The sequence below is a fragment of the Meleagris gallopavo genome, chromosome 6, assembly GCF_905368555.1.
Source record: "Meleagris gallopavo chromosome 6, MGAL_WU_HG_1.1, whole genome shotgun sequence".
Lineage (NCBI taxonomy): Eukaryota > Metazoa > Chordata > Aves > Galliformes > Phasianidae > Meleagris > Meleagris gallopavo.
The window spans coordinates 38,395,573-38,409,005 of NC_139409.1; the positions used below are offsets into that span (position 1 = coordinate 38,395,573).

Sequence of the window (13,433 nt, forward strand, 5' to 3'; positions counted from 1 at the left end):
GAGTTCATCTACTTGCAGATCATGTCACTGCTCAGGCATGAGGGGCTGCTCTGAAATGGTTCAGGTACTGACAGCGTATGGTCAATGGTTGCTGTATGAAAGTTTCCTATTTTCCACAGCTAAGACAAATATCTGCAGTATATAACAATGGCATGCTACCTACAGTCTTGATGCATGTTGTTTTCCTCTTGGCCAATTGCTTGAAGAGTATTAGACTTCTAGAAACTGCTTCTCTAGGAAACAGTTCTGTTTAGCACACTGCAGGTGTAATTCATCATCAAAATGTCAGTACTCCACTTTAAGGTTTCTACATGCACCATGCTTTCTCCTTTGTGGGCAAACCCATCCCTTTACCTGTAAGGAGCCTAACATGGTTAATTCCCAAGGACTTTCTGGTCTTCAGAATTTGATGCATATTGGCTTTTTGGAGAATGCGTATGAGAGAGAAAGAATCTGGGGAACAAAGAATCTGGTATGCCACAGATTATGAAGATTATCAAAAAAATCTTTCCATTCCACATATAATGTGAAATATTTTTTTGTCTTATTTTCACCTTCTCTGAAAACATAGCAATGTGATCAGTGCTAGAAATTTTTATGTCAGTTATTTGGCAAGCTAACGTGCTGCCTAATTTCTTGTTTCTTTATGAGATGACTGAGAAAATGGCAAAAAAACCCAACAACCTTAGAAGCGTCTGATCTTGGCCAATACGTTAGACCATCTCAATTGGACTCCAGAATATAACAGAGATTACTTTTGCATTGATAATGGTTGATTTCTTAGTCATGGCTCATAGGCAGATTTATTTCTGGCCTGTTTAGAATATTTGACATTGTGAATAAAGCATTGCAGCTGATATGCCTTCAAGATCTTGTAAAGATGCAAGCAAATTATATGGATTGAATCCAGCTTCAGAGATTGAACCGTAGTGCATAACTACAAATCTTGATAATCTTTGTAAAAAAGGCTACAAGACAGGTCCTCTCTCCTGTCTTGGTACAAATACTATGAGGGAAATTATAGTGTGTATAGCCATCTTTGCGCCCAACACAGAAAATACAAAAATCCTGACTCTTCCCTTAACTAAGCTTAAAAGATACTCAGCTAAAAAATGATCACACTATGTCAAAATAAAAATAATGAGGAGGAAAGGCAGACCCTTCCAAAATTAGTTAATGCATAACATCACCAGTTTGCTCATGCTACTATTTCAGATATCATGGAAGATTTAGTTTTCTGGTGTTGTTTTGTTTTTTCATTTGTTTTACCCTTCACATCATGGATTATGAATTTATGATTAATCCCCAAATATTTCCTTCCTCCTCTTTGCAGACTTTCTGTGGACAGATGATATTTTTAAGTATTTTACTACATCTTTAGCTCAGGTTATGAATTGCAAGTCTGGTCTCCATTGTCAAACTACTTGTTTAAATTCTCTGTGTAAAAGCTGAGCATCAATAATATGCTCTGCTTACCCTGTGTTTTTTTTTTAATAAAAAATAGGATTAGGTTTTTAATCAAGCTTTATAACACTTAGGCAATGAAATGATCATTCTTTTTGTTACCCAAACCTCCCATGGCATCTAGCATTCATCTAGGAGAAATGAAAAGGGAAACGAAATGTTCAGATTGCCAGCTCTCAGTTTCACATTTGTCTCTTGGAGATCAAGTTTACTATGCATCATCCTGAAACTGATTTGAATACTCCACTTATCCATAACAATAATTCCCCTAGCATGAGACCAGGGTTGTCCTTAGCCAAGGAACAGAGAGTAAGTGAATTGTGAAGCTGGAGATGTGGGTTGATCTGCACATTTCTGAAGTAGGTGATAATTTTTGTTCCTGTAGAGTTATGGCACAAGCTCCAAGCACTACTGTCCTGTTACCAGCTGTCCAGCTTTTTGTCCCGTGCTCATCCACCTCTTTCAGAACTAGCTACTTGAGTGTGTGTTATTTAACATCTTTAGAAAATATGTAGATAAGAGTATCTGAATGGGGTAAAAAGTCCCAAACAGTAGCAAAATTCCTGTTGACTTCACCAGAGCTAAGACTGCAAATGAAACCACAGCTTTGCACTATGGATTAATATTTTTCATTCGTTCCTAACATCTCAGAAGGTGTTATACTCCAAGGAACTTTATGTTACCTGTTGCCAAAGCGCATTTTACGTGGTAGATCAAAAGATTGTGTAAAGGTGTGATTGTAGCTTACAAAGATTATTTATTAAGGCTATCGTTCATGTTACATATTTCTTTGACACACCCTTTTGACACAGTGATAATGTCAAAGAACACCTGATTAAAGTAAGCAAACATTTGGAATACATTTGGATGCTTTTAAGAGCTAACTACTTGATTACACTCTGGATCTTAAAAATAACACTATTCACTGAGATGAATCGATGTTCTTACCTTTTTTTCTTTCTTTTTCACCTCCCCTCTACAACCCTCCCAGTAATGTGCCCTATAGTTAAGGGTTGAGCCTGCTCTAAAAAGGCAAATGTTGGAGAGTGGAAAAAAAAAACAGTAACACTGTTCATTTCAGATTGCAATGGAACAAAAGCATATGAGGGATGGTTAAAATGGTGTTAATTTTGTGAATGAGCTTAATTATAGTTAATTTTTTTTGCCCTCTTGTCATGACTTCACTGAAGACAAACGAGATTTAGTAGGTGACTGAAATGAGATGTCCCTCATATAGCATTTTTATTTCTTTTCTTTCATGTTTGAACTTTGCCCTACATTGTTCCTCTTGTTGCAAAATACATTTCCCAGGAGCAGTATGTGATGTTTTCTTGCTCTTGGAAAAAAAACTAAGCATATTTTCAATAATCTTAAATCACGAACTGGTGATATATAAGGAACAATTTCTGTTACCACTGAATCCTAGAAGAGATCCATTGTGGAAAGCTGTTCAAAGCCCAGGGTGAACTTTTCAAAGGTATGTGTCTTTTAAGGGAGCTGGATTCCTATCATCCCATGATGTGTCTTTGAAACTCTCCCCAATGTGACTAAGACCATGTGTGCAACCGTGTGCCTAATTTGTGAGTAGTCATAATGATCATACAGTAATAGGCATGCAACTGAGTCTACATTTTGTTCATAACTCCCAGTGCCTTTAGCTGAATGTTCAAAGAGGCTGAATTCTCACATCTGCTACTACTTCAGTAGAGCTGTAGGTGCTCTGGGACTGAAAATCAAGTTACTGACATACTGAAAAATTAAAGCTGAGGTATGTATGAGTCAATCACATGTCTACTGTTCATTCGTAAGTCAGACTTGCGGGCTGGATCTTTCTGAGTTTAATGGAGACTACTGAAAGACTTTTAGGAGGTTTTAAATTTGAGAGTTTTCTTTTTGTCAACTTATCACCTAAACTTCAGCCTCACATAACTAATATTCTCATTCAAAAATCACTACCCCCCATTTTCTTTATTAGCTTAGGCATTTAGTAACAACTGAGCTTGGTACAAGCTCCATTTTCTTTCTTCATACTGAATATTTACGTGCAACACTTCTGATCTCAGTGTTGGATGGTCTGTAGGCTGATACTCACTTTTGATACATCAAAATAAAATGAGTAAAACATGCTATTCAGCTTACATCTTCCAAAAGGGCTTTTTTTCTATTAATGTTTTTCATATTCTGTGAATATTCATACATGTTTACCATTATGCATGTGAATAATTTCATTGACTCATTGGGAGTATCGTATGTGAGCTTGAATGTATTCCTTCATGCTTGTAGTTAAAGAAGCTTCTTTGTATTTTTTTCCTCCAACTTCAACCTTTATAAATCATGTTACACTTGAAAAACATCATGATGTCTGAAAAAAATATGAGACTAAAACAAAATGTGCATTCTTCTTATTTCCCTTCTGGTTTTTAAGCTTTTATCAGCAGCTTAGTGATGTTCTGAAAACTCATCTTTTCAATAATGAAGGCTAAGAGCATCTGGGCTTTTATTTTTAAGCAAAGAAATAAAATCCTTACATATATGTATCATTGAAGGATCTGGACTTTAACAGAAATACCAAGTCAGAACACAGAATATTGAAAGGCAAGATAGAGATAAAGAAACCTTAGACAGAGAGCAAAGGAAAAGCATAGAAGAGATAGAATATTTCTTTTGTGCTTTACAGCTTAGAGTCATTAAAATAAACACCCTGGAAATCCTGTGAGTCCTTAAGACAATGCAGTTTTAGGAGTCTCAGCCTCCCAGTGTTCAATTTAGGCCCACTATCAAACAGGTCTGAACTTCACCTGCACAAGAACTGAAAGCGTTCTTGCAGGCACTAAAGGATTATTGATGAGTAGGTGGAAGAATTTTGTCTTGTTTGGTTATATATGTTGGCATTTTTCATTGCAATAGCTGTAGCTGTTTGTAATGCTGTCTGCAACAACCTCACTTGAGGATGAATTTTTCTACCCTGCACTTGCCTTTGATTCCTGTAGAGCACCCATCAACTGTGAAGAAAACAGCAGTGCTTAAGCATAGTCTATTCAAGTATATTCAAAATGTGTTATTTTTAGCATTATTGTTAATATGAAATGTTCCACCAACCAGCTGGAATTATGCAAATCCTAACACATGCATTCCTCACTAAGCTGCACTCTTGGATGTACTCTTTACATTCATTTCGTTTTATGAATGTCTTTCCAGCATACTTCTCTACAATGGGAGATTGAAAAGCCTGCAATTTTCTTCTTGCCTGATTCTCCCATTGGGTTTTGTTCACATTCAAAAAATAAATTGATGTCTATTTTTTATTAGTATAGATTGAGGAAAAAATCTACCTGCCAGCATAGATGAATGGGGTGAAAAAGAAATGTTCACAAACTTTAAAAGCTGTGTTCCTCAAGTAGCTCTTTGGTGACTCACTGTTTTCAGTAGAAATATTTGGGGCAGTCATGGAAGGAGCTCTGAAAGTCTGAGAAATTTTTCAGTATCTTCATTGTAAGCCAGAAGCTTGTAAGCTCCATCACCTTCATTTGTATTACCAAAATATCATGTGTTTCAGGGCAGTTTCTGGATGAGAGAAGGAAGAAGTGGCAGATATGCAGTGCTGCCTGTTTTAGATGGGTTTATTTGTGGATTGAGAGAACATAGACATGACCTTTCTCTTTGTCCTTGTCACACCAGTGTTCTTGCCATGGAGGCAACGTGCAGCCTCTCCTACACATTTCTCCTTCCTGCTAAGGGCAACTAATGTGTCAATGAAAGCTGAAGTGTGTGTCCCACTTCTCTTGCGTTTTTGCATCCATGCTGATTTATGGAGCAGACTTCTGGTGTTTTTGGGTGTAGGAAGGGGTTCTGTGTGTCCACTGTTCACTTCCTGCTAGAACAGCTCTAATTTTCTTGTTCTTTATTGCTTACAGTGAGAAGTAGGAGGATTTCCCAAAAGCTGAGTGGCCTAGTTCCCTGGTCTGAAATCCCACCATTAAATGACATTCTAAATCTTTATTTTATTTTCACCTTGCACATTGTCTCTTTTAAAGATTTCTTAGAAAACTCATTCAATTTTAAAAACTTATTTACACCTCCAGTTCACCTTGTCTCCCTATAAGGGTCTTTTCAAATCTGGTAACTTCAGTAATTTGTTGTGACTCTTCATTTTTTGCTGAACTTGTGATTTCCAAATTGAACTGTTACAAGCTTTATTTGCTGCTGCTGTTTCAGTTTTCTGTGATGGAAGAGAAGACACACAGCTCGATATAACATTTTTCTGACTAAAATAATAAAGCAGCTTTGATTGCTGCTAGTTAAAACCTGATGATGCATTTCACATTAAGCCTCCAGGGGCAGAAGTGTTCTACCCTGCGTGTACCCATACTCTGTGTAGCACCTTCGGGTCTTCTCCACATAGCCTGGTGAATAATGGCATTTTACACTGCAAGATTCTTGTCTTGCCTTAGGCTGCCTCTCTCCTTAAGCAAGAAGGGACATTCAGAGCTGTTATTGCTGTGCATGAGAGGTTGCTCACTTCTCCAGCAAATGCAAACTTGCAGTCTGGTGGGTTAGATGCACAGTCATCCACGTTGACCTGCAGCTCCACGGGATGGTAGAGGTGTATATCTTCATTATTTCAGTCAGTCCTTCTGAATGCAGATTTTAAGCATTCTAGCATTGGAACTGTTTCCTCTGGTGTGATGGTTAACCGTAAGTGTTAACCACACATGTTAATAATATAATACTATGTTTGTTTTATGGCCACTACCAATTTTTGCTATTCATTTCTTCTACCAATGAGTTAGCATTGTAAAACAATCTGTCCTGCTTTGTTTAGTATGGTTTTTGGCTTCCTAGTGTTTTGATACAATTGCAAAATATTCTTGTTTAGAATTATTGCAGCCCACGTGATCCTTACTTCATACAGTGTATCTCTTGATATAAGTGATGTTGTTAATAATAACTTTCAGGCTTGTCTAAAACAAGAGTTTAAAACAAGAGTTAAAACTCTAGAGTTTAATGTTGGAGCTTCACTCTAAATTTGTGAAGGGAGAGAGTCTAACAAACACTCATGAACTATATAAAACAAAAAGATTACATTTAGACTAGAAACTTAAGCATTCAGAACACATTGAAGAGAATGAAAGACTGGCGATTTAGTTCTTGAAGAATACATGCTTCAGGTTAGGTAGTTTTCTTAAACAATTCTTCCTCCCTTATGTCAATCTTCTGCTGTGAGTTCCTTCATCAAATTCACTAAGAAACATTCATTTGAGTATATCCTATTATTAGTGTTAAAATAGTGTCCAGGTCATTGATTAGAGCTTCTGTGTGAAATTGCTGTATAAAATGAATTTCCAGTACAGGCTATGGGCAAGATGTACTTGGAATAGTGTAAGCTGACAGCAGGACCCCTTTGCTGGCATTTGTGCAATATCATACATTGCCTTTTCATGAAGACATCTCCTGATATCTGTTTTAAATATTTTAATAGGCAACTCAAAAATCTACAAGGTTAATATTGACCCCATAGGGCTTTAACTTTCCATGCAACTGGCAAGGGGTTTCCACGCAGCTTGTATGGGATTTCGGTTTTGCTGGGTGTGTTCCAGCCATAGTGATTTCCTCTACGAAGTTTATATCCTCTTTGTGGTAAATGCTGAGGACCCAAAAGCATATGCTTTTCAAAATGGGAGTAGAGACGTGTTCAGCATAAGGCAGTGCGTTTATTACAATCAGGATTCTCATGTTTCTGAATTATAAACAAAGAATTACTTTTTCCTTTGTTGTCTTGCCATGAATCATACAAAATTGACGTCAAAGGAGTCATTCAAGGATTGATTTGATTACATACATACATGCATACAGAGAGAAAAAGAGATGTTTATCCTTAAACAGCGCAGCTTATCTGCCTTCACTGACAATGGCTCATAGTGGATCATTCAAACAGGAGTGGATGACTGTCACAAAACAATCCTCTCTTTTGAAAGATGGAAACCTCTTATCTGTCTGAACATGAAATCACACACGTGCCATAAAGCAGTTATATTAATTGCACTTAAAAACTGATATAGGTTCAGCAAGGTTATTACATTGCTTAATTTTTCCACAGAGAGAAAATTCCTCCATAAAAGAAAATTTCCCCTCATAAGAAGCTTCTGTACAAAATGCCATTTTTTGTGCGGAGGGTGAACTCGATGTGTCATTCTTTTATGAAACCTCCTAATGCAAGGAGATGAGTTGCCATGGACTAATTATAAATGAAATTAAAACGTTTCCTCTTATCTTGTTTCACCTATACAGCGTGAGTACAGCCTTCACAAGAATCAGAAGGATGGGAATCGGCGTCCCATCCTCTGGAAGGCAGGTGGTGCCCAGGTCCAGTCTCACTCTGACAAGCTGCGGAAGGTACTGAGGGCTCTGCACTTTATCAGAGCTCACACCGCTTTCTGAAGGACACTCTGTTTTCCCACACCTTTTCATAGTAGGCAGTTTAAGTCCCTAGCAGGGATATTAGAAGCTTTAGGCACCTTTACAATACAATTTAAATACTCTTCACAAGAAAATCTGGTACAGTTATTATCTAGAATTCAAATTCATTTAAATGGACAAGACTCCTGGCAATTACCAATACTGTTTCATTACAAAACAAATTGGTAGCGATAAGGTATTTGAAGGCAGTGAAAGAAAGCAATAAAGTTTTGCCATGGGGTCAAGTCAAAATAAAACAATTTGCCTCTGCCTTAAAAATGTTTACAGATTTCAACATCCAGAGGGAATGAATGGGTGGATATAACACAGAAAAACTTGTCTTAAGCAATAAGTCGGAGCCCACCAAAGGCTGGTTGCCTAGATATGGTGCTTTGTAGGACTGAATGAAATTACGCCAGGAACTTCAGAAGTGGATCAATACAGTCTCCAAAGAGAGGAGATTTTCACTTGCAGGAAGCCTTTTGCAACACGTATCTCTATGAGGGACTAGCATTTGGAAGGCCAGCTTCACACCAGTAGCAAGTCATCCAAATCTTCAGAGCTCTGGAAGATGCAATTAATTGTTTCTAAATGGATCTCCTGTTATGCAGAAAGTTGTTCTATCTCTCACATTTTTGCTGCACCTTTGGGATCCAGCAATTTTTGTACTTTTCTACCTGTTCAAATTGTTTTTTTGTTTTCACCAACGCAGCCATGTTGATTGGCACAACATTTTATTTGGAAAGCTGGAATATGCCTGAGTCTGTGGCTCAGCCCACTCCTTCCGTTCTTTTATTCCCATGTGTGGGAGCAGAGGCAGAGTTAAATTGCAGAGTGCCATAATTGCTGAAGAGCAAAGTGCTAAGGAAGATTGAAATTGATATAGAGCAAAGTTACAGTATGGTAGAGTGATGTTATGCCAAATATTTTTGCAGCGTTTCTGAAAGTGGGAGCATAACTTTTCAAACAACTATGAAGTGCTTACAAATTGCCTGATGTGAATTGCTTTTCTTCGTTTAGCAATATTTAGGAGATCTGAATGGTTTTGCTCAATTATAGCAGTTAATTTGATCTAATGCAGTTGATGTAAATCATGTAGTTAGCCTGATTTATGTCAATTGAGCCAGCAAAAATTTGTTTATAAACCAAGCCCAGAGTGCCTTTCTTAACACCAAAAGTATTTTTGTGGCAACTGCTGCTGTGAAGTGGAATACATATTGCCAGACAAACAACATTTCAATTGTACTTTTGATTTCTTTATGGGTTTGGGTAGGGAAAAGAGTTGAATTATTAATTAGAGAAATGTAACATTTTGTGGTAATTTTGTAGTAGATTTGGGAATTTCATTTTCAGAAAAAAAAGCTATTATGTTCAGAAGGCATTTGGAGAAATAGAATGGTGTTTTCTCACTAATGCACTTCCAGTAAACACGGAGATTTAATGATTTTCAGAGATCTATAATTATATGCTGACAGTTTCTCTACTGTGGGAAGACCACTCTGCTTAGGAACAATTGTCCCACATGTGGATGATTCCAAATTCCTTTTGCAAGGGAATTTTTGGCTTCTGTATGCATTTATTATGCATTTTAAAATATTGTGTGTCAGTGTTAAGGCAGTGACGTTTGTTGGCTGATTCTTCTCTCTCAGGATTCTGTTCCATTGCATCGATAACAGTTTCTCAGGGATCAATGAAATTAAGCTAGTATAAAATAGTTGTGAGAAGAAAACCAGATTAGATGCATGCAGGTGTTTTTATCTTATTATCTCTATATCATCATCAGTGAAGGCACACTATGTATCTCTGTGTTTTAAGTTTTTTAAAAGAATGTTTTTTGCTCCAGAATGCTTTGAATAATACATCTAGTTATTGTTGGGTTAAGAATCTTTGAAATCTAACATCTGAACAGAGAAACAGCTTATTTTTCCCTTTCTTTACTGTATATATGTAGGTCGTTTGAGGGGCTCCAATAGCAGCAACACACAGCGAGCTCCCAGTCACACTTTCTGTGTGCATAGAACAGCCATATGCTTCTTCAGTTTCTCTGTCAGCTTCCCTGTGCTTGTTCTTGCTAAATGCAGAGCCTTGAAGGCAGACGGGAAGCGCCTCTGAAGCAGGGCAGAAGTGCTCGGTGTGACCAGCTAGGCGTGAGATTCATTACATGCAAATGCTGTCCAGCAGTGTAAATCAGCCCATGAGGAATCTGGGAGAGTGTGTCAACCTCTCCAATCTCTGCCAGTGCTGGTTAGCTGAGGGTCAGTGACAACAATGTCATAGACATGCTCTTCCTAAAGAAATGATCCCCTCCCTTCCCAAGCTGACTGTGTCGAACAGACAAAATCCCTATCAGCTCTATGGGCAAATTAAATCATTTGGTTTCATGTGTTCTTAGAACACTGTGTCTTCTTGCTGTGCTGCCTCAGTGTAGTTCTCTGGGGAGCTGTCACAAACTCTGAGCTAATGCAAGTCAGGAAAGAAAAGTTGCTGGCAGGGCCGGCTCCTCAGATTGTTACTATCCCAAAAAATGTGCTCTGTCCAAAATCCTGATGATGCAGTTCATCTGGCACAGGGGAAATGCACACTTTGTTATACATAACCCAGGCATGATTACATTTTCCATTTGGTAAAGTCATAATGTAGCTCCAAGTCCTCTAAAAATAGAGTCATGATTCAAGTTGCAAACAAGATGGAAGGGTTTCAAATGGCTGCATTATACATAGAGCAAGCATAGAGCAAGCAAAGTTAAATTAATAGGAAAAATCTGGTTTGGGGACTAGGGCTGCATTCTCTTTTTCTAAGCAAATGCTTAGCTGAAGAAGCACTGCATGTCAACAGTTCCACTGCTGCAAGCAGAAAGAATCTGTTTTGCTTAAAATGCAGACTGTTGCAGACTTTACCCTCCTGAAATGAGAAAAAAAGAGCAAAGAAACATTTCTCCTAAGCCACTGACCCATTTGTTTACCTGCTGAGTGGCCAAATATGCATGTACAAAGGATATTTGCATTGGCTGGAAAATCAGTATATATATATATATGTGTACACTATTCTCTTGTACCTTTTATTAAGATGGACTGAGGCTATTTTAATTGCTAGCTTTGCACTTCCTGTCCCCTGTTATCCACAGCAGCATTACTGACCTCTGCTAAATGTGATTTAAAACTTCACTGCAGCTCTTATTGTTTAGACTTGGATCAGGTTCGTAGGGTGATCTGAGCACTGGGTGCAAGGTTCCACTATTCCAGCAACATCTAATGGATAGATGGGAATTGCATCTATCAGGCCAGGGCATCGGTGCCTCTTAAAAGAGTGGCCACATTAATTTTACAGGGAGATTTACTGAAAGAAAGAGGTTGCAGTTTCTCCAAGACTACAGAACGATGCCTGCAGCAGAACCATGATGGGAAATCCTAGGCTCGTTAAAAGAGAAGATGCTCCTTAAAACTTTCTGATTTATGTACTCAGCTGTTAGGGCAATGGATTCAGAGCTCTGGACTTCTAAATCCCACCTGCAGATCTGCTCAGCTCTTTGTGCTGGGTTTAACATCTTTAAAAAAGGGATATTGGTAATTCCCTAGTCTGGGGGTCTGGGAAAGATAAATTCACGTAAGGAAGGAGCTGCTTAGGTGTTGTTATGGAGATGGAGACAGAACTCAGGCTTGTTTGCAAGTGCTTGCTTCCTGAGTAAGGATTTAGAGGCTTCAGGCCGGGCTGGCCAGGAACTGTTTTCTAAGGACTGAGAGGAAGAAGTTTTCCTCATCTTTGTAGTGCCTCCACTGTGATGAGGGCCCACATTGCTGTTGCCATTCCCCTTTAGGAACCTCAGTTCTTCAGAGGGAAATAACGCTCTTGAAATAAATAAAATACACCTTCTGTAAAGAGTAGTTTGCAAAGTAGCGTATTTATACAGAGATAATTAATGTATCCCACAATTAACTGCAAACATCACACTCTCTGCATAATAAATATTTTAAGATATGAAACATACTTATATAGGACTAAATATTTGATTTTTCAGAAATGTAAAATGCTATGCAAAGATTTGAAGCTTACTTCTAGATAATACTCGTACATGCTGCTCAACATAACCATTCAAATATCATCAGTGTGTTTTTGGAGGGATTAGACATTGTTCTAACTTCTTCCCTAAGCTTGCATTGTTTTCTATGCTAAAACAAAGCAATAAGAACAAAAGTCAGCATTTCAGTTAAGATATTTGTCTTCTTATTGGTGAACGTGAATTACAGCTATATGGAAAGTAACGATATGACAGAAAAAGAGAAAAAAGGTGAAAAACAGAGCAATGCACTGCAGCACAACTGAGAGTTCTCTGTAACCTTAACGAGGTTCATTAGGCTCCTAATTTGAGCCAGGGTTGAGATTCTGTCTAAACCTGACTTCTCAGGGTTGCTGTGGACCAGCACTGCTTGCTCTGCCTAATTATCCAGGCTTTTCTGTTTGGTCCACTGAGCTGAGACTGGACGTGTGCTGTTGCAGGTGGGTGCCAAGTGTTTGGAGCTTTGCATGACTGTACTTCTGCTTTCCCAAAGCCCCTGTCCTCTGCTGCTGTGGAGGCTTTATGCTTTGGATTGCTTATTGGCTTGCAGGGACATTGCGAATCTGCCTCAACACCGCTAACGTAAGTCCATTTTATCTCATCATTTCCTGTTGCTAACTGCAGATAATGATGGAATAATTCATGACTGTGTTTGAGCTTTAGAGTATTGTAAATTTTCCTAGTCTAGTTTAGCCAATAGGTACTTCATCTGGAAAAGGACAAGAAATTTTCCAATAACTCTCTCCTCTATTGTAAAGAATGTTGAACCTGGTTCTGTGCTTGAAAGCAATTAGTTTGAGGCAGTTAAGAATAAATTGCTGATACCCTAGAATTTTCTTAATTGCTATCCTGATCAATGACATGCCTGCTTAATTGGGATGATTGGCAGGCAACTAATCCTGTGCAGTGCATTTTAATTACCCTAAACAACATATTAATGGCCTACCTGTGCTTAAATAGCACATCTCCTGTTGTTTTCTGCCACTGTTAGCTTTTCAAAAGAGCTACAAAGAAAGAACTGGAGCTTGAGAGAAGACATATCCTACTTCTGCAGCCCCTTGCTTTTTTTCTGTAGTTCTCCCACTTCTAAATCACTCAATCTCATCCCAGATATTTAATACAAAATTATTGTCTGACAATTTATAGAGACTTCACGAGCTGCAGCAGAGTAGTCACTATGCATTCCCTGCTCCTGCTCCCCCAGTACCTGGAAGAATTACTCAATCAGTTAGTTTCTATTTACATTGGATTCTTTGCACTAACTGGTGTGCCTTTGTGTGTAACCTATTTACGTGGAAGCTTCACACTTTGTTTCTAATGGTATAAAAATGTGTAATTGGACAAGCTTGTTGCCTTACTACTAGAAAGGAATACTAATAAGGTATATTAATGTTTCCTTATTAGTAGTGGTGCTCATCTGAAAAATGTCAGTGTTTTAATGATGAAAGAGAGAGCTGTC

The 13,433-nt window shown here is 38.1% G+C and overlaps 1 protein-coding gene across 12 annotated transcripts in view; it reads left to right on the forward strand.

The window, feature by feature from the left end:
• Positions 1-13,433, forward strand: part of RBMS3 (RNA binding motif single stranded interacting protein 3) — a 700,434-nt gene that overhangs the window by 52,363 nt on the left and 634,638 nt on the right. The gene's annotated exons all lie outside the window — the stretch shown is intronic.